Genomic DNA, 10,446 nt, shown 5'->3' with positions numbered 1-10,446 from the left:
TTGATATTTTTTTAGCTAAAAAAAGAGTGCTTCACCACAGCTTGAAGTAAAAATGAATAGTTAAAAAAAATAAAAAATTTCACGAGCCTTATGCATTAAGAAAGGGAAATGTTATCAGCATTACTGTATTTTGATGAGGGCACTCCTCACTTTATTAAAAGTACGGTATGGCCCGCACCGTACGATGATCCAAATCGTCCATTAGATGGGCCACAGCCTAAACAGGTTGTGCCCAAAAAATCATTTCCATAGGTTGATCCTAACCCTCCGATCTGAAGAGGGTTATAGGATCAACCCAAAAAAGTGTAAAAGAGGGAGGCGTTATAAAACCAAGAGCATGAATGTCATTTCCCCTTTTTTTAATTGTTGAGATCACTAAGCAATATGATCTTGTCTTGAATTCTTGATGACCATAACTCAATGCACACGGGGCACATGTGCATGATGATCAGGACCGTTGATATGTCAAGATTGTGAGGGTACGAAAATAACGACTTGATGACATCTTATAGGACAATTTTTCATCAGGCTTCATCAAAGGTCTAGAATGATCCGATGAAAGCATGGATTGTGTGTTTGTGGACGTATGTATTGCTTACATTAGCTTATTTTGCATGTATGTATATTTTCTATAACGCCGAACGCCAACCCCTTTTGCTAAGATTATGGAAGAAAATTGAGTGTGGTCATAACTCTGTGAACTGAAAGTGTAACCTGTTGATTGTGCTTACTGCGCTTATGTTCTCACAAATGATTCTCTTGTCATGGGAAAAAAATTCCTAAACAAAGTGGTGAGAGGTTAATGAGTTAGTCAGATGCTGCATTTGGGCATCAATGACCAATGTCCAAGGTGCTACAACAACAACATAGAGGGATTCTGACTGCAATAGACAAGATGGGCAATCTTAAGGAGATAGTTCTAGGTAGATAGTTACGGTTATGTTTCCTGTTTGATAGCTATTGGTTATTTAGTATTGTCTAATGAAAAAGTAGTTATTAACCATGGTATATAGCAATATTATCATTACAGGCACTCTTGTAAAAGACTATTGTTGTTAGGCTTTTTTCAAACAGTCGATTTGTAGACATGAATGTGGCACATGGATGTGATCGGATCCGTTTATCAGGCAATTAATTCCATCAAGAACAACTTATCGGATGACTCGTTTTGGGTACCAGCTAAACAAGTCAAAGCGATCAGACCATGTGGGTGGCCAACAATCTTGATTGCACATACATGTCCCTGCGTGTGGGACCCAAATTTCAATGGTCGGGATTGATCCACCTAGTGGTTAGGATAAGAGAAATGCAAAACCCAAGCTACAGATTTTATCCCCACCTGATTGCTCCAATTGTTAGGCAGCTGAATAGGAAAACAAGACCACAAGGGATAATATTAATGCAAAGTCTTTTTGGAACTTCTATCCGATTCACCAACTAGCTAGGGCATAGAATTGAAGTCTAGAAATGCAGGTAATCCTCGTTCAAGGTACTAAAAGAAGTTGGACTGGACTTGAAAATCCAATAAATATGTTGTCATCTTCTCCTTAGACGACTGCATTTTGGGTGGGCCCACATTGTATGATCAACGTGTATGATTTGTATTGACCTTTCAACCATGAGGACAAAGGATGCCGTATCACCGTCGTCATCTCAAGGCTAAAAGACCTCAGTCGGTGAATATTAGGCCTGTGGTGGCCCACCAAAGTTGTTCCGGTCAGGGTTTATTTGCCGGGTCTACAACCCTACTCTAGTTCTAGAAAGGGAGGTTTTCAGTCATCTTTGAAAAGCCCATTGGTCTCATTAGGCCCATCAAATATTTTACGTGTTTTAATGGGAAAATCAAAATAAAAAAGACATATTTTCCTTTTCCAAGAGTAGTTTGGCTGTCATTTACCTTTGGGAAATGAGAGATTTTATACGGTGTAAGCCCTTATAGTCCCGTATATTTCAAAAAGTATTGAGTGAACCACACTATAGGATGATCCAAACCGTCCATATCATGGGCCACAACGTAAATAGGTCATCTTTTGATATATGCCCTCACCCTATCCTGTCTTCTAGTATTTAAAGAGCTGTTAAAACGTTATTATGTTCCCAAAAAACTCTGAGAAGCCAATTAAAAAAGACAAGCTACAACCGCGTCCATAAGTGCTGAGATCATTTCCCTTTACCTTTTTGGCTGCAAATTTTCCTTCTCTTGGTTGATAAAAGCCCATCAGCCCATGCTTTCCTTAATTCCCAACATGTCTTTCGCAAAAACTCTCCTCCACCTCTCTATTTTCCTTCTCTTGTTCACCTTCACTCATGCAGCCACCTTTGAGATCCAAAACCAATGCCCCTACACAGTGTGGGCTGCCGCGGTCCCTGGCGGAGGCCAACAACTCAACTCTAGCCAATCATGGAACTTTACTTCAAACCCAGGAACGACCGGGCCCCGCATATGGGGCCGCACCGGGTGCACCTTTGATGGCAATGGCCGTGGCCAATGCCAAACAGGCGATTGCGGTGGGCTCCTTCAATGCCAATCTTATGGCCAACCACCTAACACCATTGCCGAATACGCTCTAAGTCAATTCAACAACATAGATTTCTTTGACATCTCCCTCGTGGACGGCTTCAATATCCCTATGGAATTTAGCCCGAGTTGTAGTAAGGTTATCATAAGGTGCACCGCCGACATTAACGGGCAGTGTCCAAACGACCTTCGGGTGCCAGGAGGGTGCAACAACCCGTGTACCGTTTTCAAGACCGACCAATACTGTTGCAACTCGGGGAGGTGTGCGCCCACAGAATTCTCTAGGTTCTTTAGGGATAGGTGCCCTGATGCTTTCAGTTACCCTAATGATGATCAGGCTAGTACCTACACTTGCCCTACTGGTGCCAACTATAGGGTTGTCTTCTGCCCTTGAAGTTTCTCCCGTTCTTTCTTCTCTTCTTCTTCTTTTATTATGAATGTTACTTAGCCATTAAAAATAAAATAAAATAGTGGTATGTTACTTAAGAAATGAATCCTATTGAGTTGAGTTTACTTAAGAAGCCATAGAAAAGTCTTCTACTATGTATCTACGTAAAATAATATATTTGAATACTCCTTGAGGTTTGCAAGATCTCTCTCTCTCTCTCTCTCTCTCTCTGTTTCCTATTCTTTTTGTTTTTCTTCACTCATAGCACGTTTGGCTACCATGATTTTTTTTCCATGATAAATCAGCGTCTCCAAGTGATAAGAGAGGGATAGGAAGGGTGAAGTGGCTAAAAATCAGGAAACTAGTGTCTCCAAGTGGTTAGAATGGGTAAAAATCAGGAAACAAAAAACTCTACTCAAGGTAGGATCAATTTTTTCCTGATTTTTATCCGCTTCTAAGGCTCTTCTCAATCGTGCCCTCTCATATCTCTCCCCTTCTCCCACTGACCTACTCCTCTCTCACCACTTGGAGACACCGGTTTATCATGAAAAAATATTCCCGGCTGCCAGATATGGCCTTAGTGTTTTTACTTCGGAATGTTGACAGCATTTGCAGCGATCTAAATTTGTTCAAAATCTAATTGCCCCAAATGGAAAAGGCCAACTCTTAGGCCCTCCTCGTTTTAGATTGTGACAATCGATTGTGGGCCCCAAACTGATTAGTGGACTTAAAATTGCGTTTAATTTTGAGTCGAAGGTTTGGAGCTCACAATCGGTTGTCATAATCTAAAACGAATACGAACAGGACCATATTCTTCTTAGATTGTGACAGCTCATTGTGTCCTCCAAACCAATTATTGGATTAAAAATTAAACCGTGACTTTGAGTCCAATAATAAGTTTCGGGGCCACAATCAGTTGTCACAATCTAAACCCAAGAGGGCTTTAGGTATCCTGAAAGAGAAAAGTGATTGTTTGTATCGTGTTTTTGGTGCCACTCTTTATTTATTTTATTTATGAACATATCCCTGACCCACCCATGACGAGTGCCTTTTTTCTCTACAAATTATATCTGCAGAGAAAAATTTTAAGAGCAAGAAATGGGTGGGAGAAAAAACAAAGAAAAAAGACAAAATCTAAGAACATGAAATCCGGGAGAGAAAAAACACAAAAAGAGAAAAATATGTTCTTGGTTTCACTTGATGGGTCTAAAAAGAAGAGAAGTTTGTCTATTGTGATTCTTTGTTTTAAACCAATTTAATGCGGAACTTACCCTCCGGCCATGGCGATTAGAGTTGAAGATCATGAATCCTTCGAACCTCGATACTAGCTACGAACATGATCTCCGCTGCGCACGGACTAGAGAAGAGAAATCTTTTAATCTTAAGAAGACTTTATGGCTCGATCGATGGAATCACAGGCACCATTTTCAGTCTCAAATTCATGACACTTTTTATGATGGAACTTTAGCTATAACGTATGAGTGTTATTCCTATCAAACACAACCGATATTTATAAATTTCGGTGCACACACACTAATTGTGTTCTTCCACACTTGAAACACTCACGTGCTTTAGAGTTTCAAAACACTTGGAATTTATCCCTAAGACTCTCTTTGTGATTAGAATACAAAGTAAAGAAAGGAAAAGCCAAGGCCGTTTTATCTTAAAGTGGGTCCCACCAATGTGGGCACACTAAAAATAACGGGCCAATCCCAATTATCATACCCAAAGCGATGGAAATAACAAGCGTACAAAGATAATAAAAGTGATTTCATTTAAGTAGTTCCACGGCCTAGGGTGAGGAGATGAGAAATATTAATACGAGTAAGGAAGAGAGATTATGTCGACTTTTCTTAATGGAAAAGCCATTTATTAATTCAAAATAACAGATGGTAGTGTGATTTGTCTTTTTTAATCCAATTTGCTCCGGCATTGCCTCCCCAATCATCCACCTTCAGGCCTGAGGTAATCTTTTTCTTTCTCCCTTCATTATAGTTCTATATCCTACTTAGTAGGGCTGCACAAAAACCGGCCAAACCGATAAACCGAACAGAACCGGTGCTTTTGGTTTGGTTTGGTTCGGTTCGATTTTTCTAGGCATTGGTTTGGTCACGGTTAGGACTGTTACCGAACCGAACCCATTGGTTCGGTTGACCGTTTTTGAGTTTTAATCTGAAAATGAACCGAACCGAACCAATGGGAAACTGTAGACACCCCATTTTGGCCACCCCCTATAGACGCCCATTTTTGGCCGCCCCCCTTAACTCAAAATTGCACCTCTTTTCTTTTGTCTTCTTGTTAGAGGGCATTTTTGCCATTTTGGGTATTCGAGGGGTAATTATGTCATTGTAGTCACCCTAAGGATATCAAAGTGGTGTAGGTCTTTGTGTGGGACCGAAAATTTGATGGTTATGAATGATCCACCTAATGGTTATTGTAAGAGAAATTTAATGCAAAGTGGTGTAAGTCTTTGTGGAATTTTCTATCCAATTCATCGACTTGGGGATAGAATGGAAGGCTAGAAATTGAAGAAATCCTAATCCAAAGTACCCAAAGGGGTAGAAAATACAATAAATATGTTTCTCCTCTTACATGACTTATTCTTCTCTGGGAAATGATATATTCACCCCCTTTTTTACTTGGGCAGCCACCTCTAGTACTAGAGGTTTGTTGGACATAGACGTTTAGGTCGGCTCAACTCGTATGATCAATGTGTACATTACGCAACTCTTATCATTTTGGCACGAGGTGGATTTGTATGTACACCCTCTATGACAAAAATCTCTAATCTTTTTGGCACGAGGTGGGTTAGTAACTACACCTTCTAAGACAAAATGTTGGGTTTACTAGTCTAGTCTAGCTCTAGAAAAAGTAGAAAGAGAAGAAGAAGAGAATGACCACTCCATTGGGCTAACAAAGCCCATATCATATTTTTGCATGAAGTTGATTTGTTAAAGGGGGCCTCTCTTTTTTCAACATAGAAGTGCCACCTAATATGAATTAAATGAATATCTTAAATTCAGTTCTGAGCTGGCTCTTCTCTCATGAAAAAGAGCGAATTGTGTTGGTGTTGTTAATATTATTATGTCATTTTCTAGAAGGCTGACTTTTGCATGAGAGAATAGCCACCTCAAATGAATTAAATGAATAAAACAAAATCTGACAAAAAGTGAGCCTCAGTGGCTGTTTTCTCGTGCAAAAATCAGCCACAAAAAGCCTTTCTGCAAAATTCCCTAAAAAATACTATTATAATTAGGGATTCGCGCCAGCCCTTACCATTTGATGACAACCACCTATGCTGCTCATTGATGTGGCCGCCATCAATTGCAAATGATTGGCGCGAAATGGCTTTATGCGAAGGTGGCTAGCAAATCCTTTATTATTATTATTATTATTATTATTATTATTAGGGATTTGCAAGGAAATTTCGAGGAAAAGCATTTCGGAACTCACTTTTGTAGGTGAGAACATCCACCTCTAATGAATAATACCCACCTCATATAAATTACACAAATAAGACAAAATTTTCTCAAAAGTGGGCCGGTGTGGTTTTCCCCTCCTACGAAAGTGAGCTACAAAATGGATTTCTACGAATTTGCCCAGCAAATCCCTTATTATTATTTTATTATTTGCAAAAGCATATTTACAGGGACAGAAGTGCCACCTCATATTGCTAGGCAATTTTGCAAAAAGCCATGTTGTGGCTGACTTTTGCATGAGACGACAGCCACCCAGACTCACTTATCAGCAGACTGTGTCTTAATTATTCATTTAGGGCACGTATGAGTGCCAGAAATTGTGTTTCATGATAAATTAAGGGCAGTGATAAATCGACTCCCAAATGTGACCCCATGTGTCTTTCTCTCTCTAACCCAGAGGAGAGAGAGACATATGGGGAGTCGATTTAAGATATATGGGGGTCGATTTATCACTCCCCTAAATTGGGCAGCAGAATATGTCTTAATTATTCATTTATTGGTTTCTGGATTTTTACCAACTTCTCATCACCAGAAAGAGTAGGTTATGGGATTCTCTTTCTTGATTTTTAGCAATTTCACCTTCATCTCCACTCGAAGACGCCCAATTTATCATGAGACACAATTCCTAGCAGCTACACGGGAATTAATCTTGGGGAGTTTTACTCTATTTTACAGTATCTTCCTTTGATCATAAACATAAGATATATAAGGTGAAGATCGATGAAGGGATGCATGAGTACCTCAAAAAATTCAGGTACGGATGGATGTGCAATGGAGAGGATCGAGAAAGAGTTTGCATATGGTAATCCTAAGGACACTAATATTCTCTGAGGAGGGTGTGGGCTTGTCAATCCTTCCTATACATATTTTTTCTAGATGACTTTTCTGATTCCCAAGGTATTCATATCCCAAAGGGTAATTGTTTCTTTGTTTTCTAACAACATACCTGGAAAGACTTTTCCATCTCTTCAGCTGCCAAAGACTTTTTCATTTCCAACCATGGCCTATGTATTAGGTCCATTTACAATTAATGAAGGGCTAAGATCAATCCCGTGGAGAGGCTTTTCATCCCCACTGTAACCCACCACCACCAATCATACACCCACCTAAGACAACTACCTTCTTATTAGGTGGAATTATTGTCAACCACCTGACAAGCCACCTACACTAAGCTGGCTCACCAACTGACGTGGTAAGCTCTTCATCTCTCAATGTCCCTAATGCACATGCCATGAGATTGAGAAAGGCAACTAATTGAAAATTAGTTTTCAATATAAAAATAATAAATATAACATAATTTACAAATCAACACGTGTGCTTGTGTGATACGTGTTTGGGGATTTTCAAGTGATGATCGTCACCATCACATATCTGCAATCGAAGGTTGATGGCCACACGATCCAACATAAGGGCCATTTCCATGCCCCATTACGCCCCCATCCTGCAACTTTCTATAACATGCACTCTCCAGGTGTTACATGAGGCCTATGGCCTACCATAACAGTCTTATTTTATTTTATTGTTTTTTTTTTTTTTTTTTGCGTAGGTAATCTCGGATTGAATCTTCAACCTCAAGGTTTAGATAGAAAGCCTCAACCATTGAGCTACAGGCTCAAAGATTACATCGAGTTTAAAATTCAAAAGAAATAAAAGTCATCACAAGGTGTTACAGATGATAAGTATTATCACTAATCTAGGAGTTGGAAATAGATTCAATTACATAACAATCTTCTCAAGCCATGTTCCACGTGGAGAAGATAAGTATGGATTAAAAAAATGAGCTGCAAAGAGATTCTGGAAATTGCTAACCTGACCTAACATTAGCCACCTCCTGAAGCCATTATCCACATGTAGAACAAGAAAAAGAATGGTTCTATAGGCTAAGGACTCAGACCATTTGATGGTTAGGAATGATCCACCTAATGTTTTTGGCAAGAGAAATTGACTGCAAAGTGGTGCAAGTCTTTGTGGAATTCCTATCCAAATCACCGACTTGGGGAAAGAATATAAGGCTAGAAATGCTAGATAATCAATGTACCTGAAGAAGTAGAAAAATACAATACATATGTTGTCCTCTTACATGACTTATTCTTCAATTTCTAGGACGTGGACGTTTAAGGGTGAGCCAACCTCGTATGACCAACGTGTATGTTACGCAACACTAATCCTTTGGCACTTGGTGGGTCAGTAATTACACCCTCTAAGTCCAAATTCGCCCTAGAATGTACAGTGGAATTATGGTGAAAAAAAATCTAGGGTTAATTTATCAATAGGGTTTACTAGTCTCTAGAAAGAAAGAAAAAAGAGAATGACTGCCCAGTCGTCTTTTAAAGTCCATTGGGCTTACAATTTCCCACATAGAAATTTGATTATTTATGACGAAATTAAAGTGAAATATTTGCATGAAGTTGAACAGTTAAAGAGGCCTCTCTTTTTCAAGATAGAAGTGCCACCTGATAGAATTAAATGAATAAGACAAATTCAGTTCTGCGGAGTCTCTTCTCTCTTGAAAAAGAGAGGAATTGTTATTAATATTAGGGATTTGCTAGGCAATTTCACGTAAAGTGATTTTCACTGCTGACTTTTTGCAAGAGAGAAACGCCCAGGGGCGGAGCTACATGTGTTATAAGCGGAGCAGCTGCCCCTGTGTTGAGTTGGGCCAGAGGAGGCCCAAGTCAATTGGGCCCAGCCTTATGTATAACCTGCTCCCCTTATGTATAAATCCTGGTGGATTGGAAGCGCTGCCTCAGCTTCTGCTGGGGAGAACCGCCACCTTAGGTGAATTAAATGAATAAGACAAAATCGTCTATAAAGTGAGCCTGGTTGGCTGTTCTCTCATGCAAAGTCGGCCGTAAAATGGCTTTCCGCAAAAATTGCCTAGCAAATCCCTTATTATTATTATTAACAACTTGATTTGTAATTTTCAGGGAACGCCATTTCGAGGTTCACTTTCGCATGAGAGAACACCCACCTCATGTGAATTACCTGAATAAGACAAAATCTGCTAAAACGTGAGCATGTGTAGTTGTTCCCTCCTGCGAAAGTGACCGGCAAAATGGCTGTAAGTGAATTTGCCTGTTAGTACTGCTACTACCAATACTACTACTAGGGATTTGCTAGGATCGATCGCAAAAGTCGTTTCGCAGATGCTCTGTGGCATGTCAAAGCAGCCACCTGATGAATGATAAAGAAAAGTGTATTATTATTACTACTATTAGGGATTTGCTAGCGTCCATCGCAAAAGGTATTTCGCAGATGCCCTGTCGCATGTTAGAGCAGCCACCTTGTGAATGACGACAAAATCTGCTGAAAGTAACCCTCTGTGGCTGCTCGGACATGTGACAAACCATAATAATAATAATAATAATAATAATAAGGGATTTGCGAGTGTCTATCGCAAAAGGCATTTCGCAGATGCTCTATCGCATGTCAGAGCAGCCACCTCGTGAATGATGCCAAAATCTGCTGAAAAGTAAGCCTCCGTGGCTGCTCTGACACGCAAGAAATCGACCATATATATGCAAAATGTCTTTTGCGATAGACACTAGCAAATCCCTTATTATTTTTATTATTATTGGATTTGCTAGGCAATTTTGCCGAAAGCCATTTCGCAGCTAATTTTTGCACAAGAGACCAGCCAAAAAGGCTCTCTTTGTAGCAGATTTTGTCTTGTGAGGAATTCTAGACTGAAGGGAGCCGTTGCAAAAGAGAGGTGAAAGGGCTCTCCCATTGGCTGCAGATCACCATCATGCATTAATAATTGCCGAAAAGTCAAACATGATGATGATTTGCAGCCAATAGGGGAGCCCTTTCACCCTTTTTTGCAAGGGCTCCCTTTAGTTTAGACTTCCTCTTGTCTTATTCATTTAATTCAGCTGAGATGGCTATTCGCTCTTGCAAAAGCCAGCCACGAAATGGCTTTCTGTGAAATTACCTAGCGAATCCCATCAGGTCAATTTCGCAACAGCAGTTTTACCGTCCCTCTTATTCATAAGAGAAGCGCCACCTCAAATTAATTAGAGATCTACTTAACCACCATAAAATAAAATAATATAATGATT

The 10,446-nt window shown here is 39.8% G+C and overlaps 1 pseudogene; it reads left to right on the top strand.

The window, feature by feature from the left end:
* Nucleotides 1–2,082: 2,082 nt before the first annotated feature.
* Nucleotides 2,083–3,110, top strand: LOC143854561 (protein P21 pseudogene; annotated as a pseudogene).
* Nucleotides 3,111–10,446: the final 7,336 nt, after the last annotated feature.

This window comes from Tasmannia lanceolata, unplaced genomic scaffold (assembly GCF_043159265.1).
Source record: "Tasmannia lanceolata isolate RefF3 unplaced genomic scaffold, GAP_Taslan_0.1 ptg000020l, whole genome shotgun sequence".
NCBI classification, from domain to species: domain Eukaryota; kingdom Viridiplantae; phylum Streptophyta; class Magnoliopsida; order Canellales; family Winteraceae; genus Tasmannia; species Tasmannia lanceolata.
This window is presented reverse-complemented; position numbering and strand designations above follow the sequence as displayed.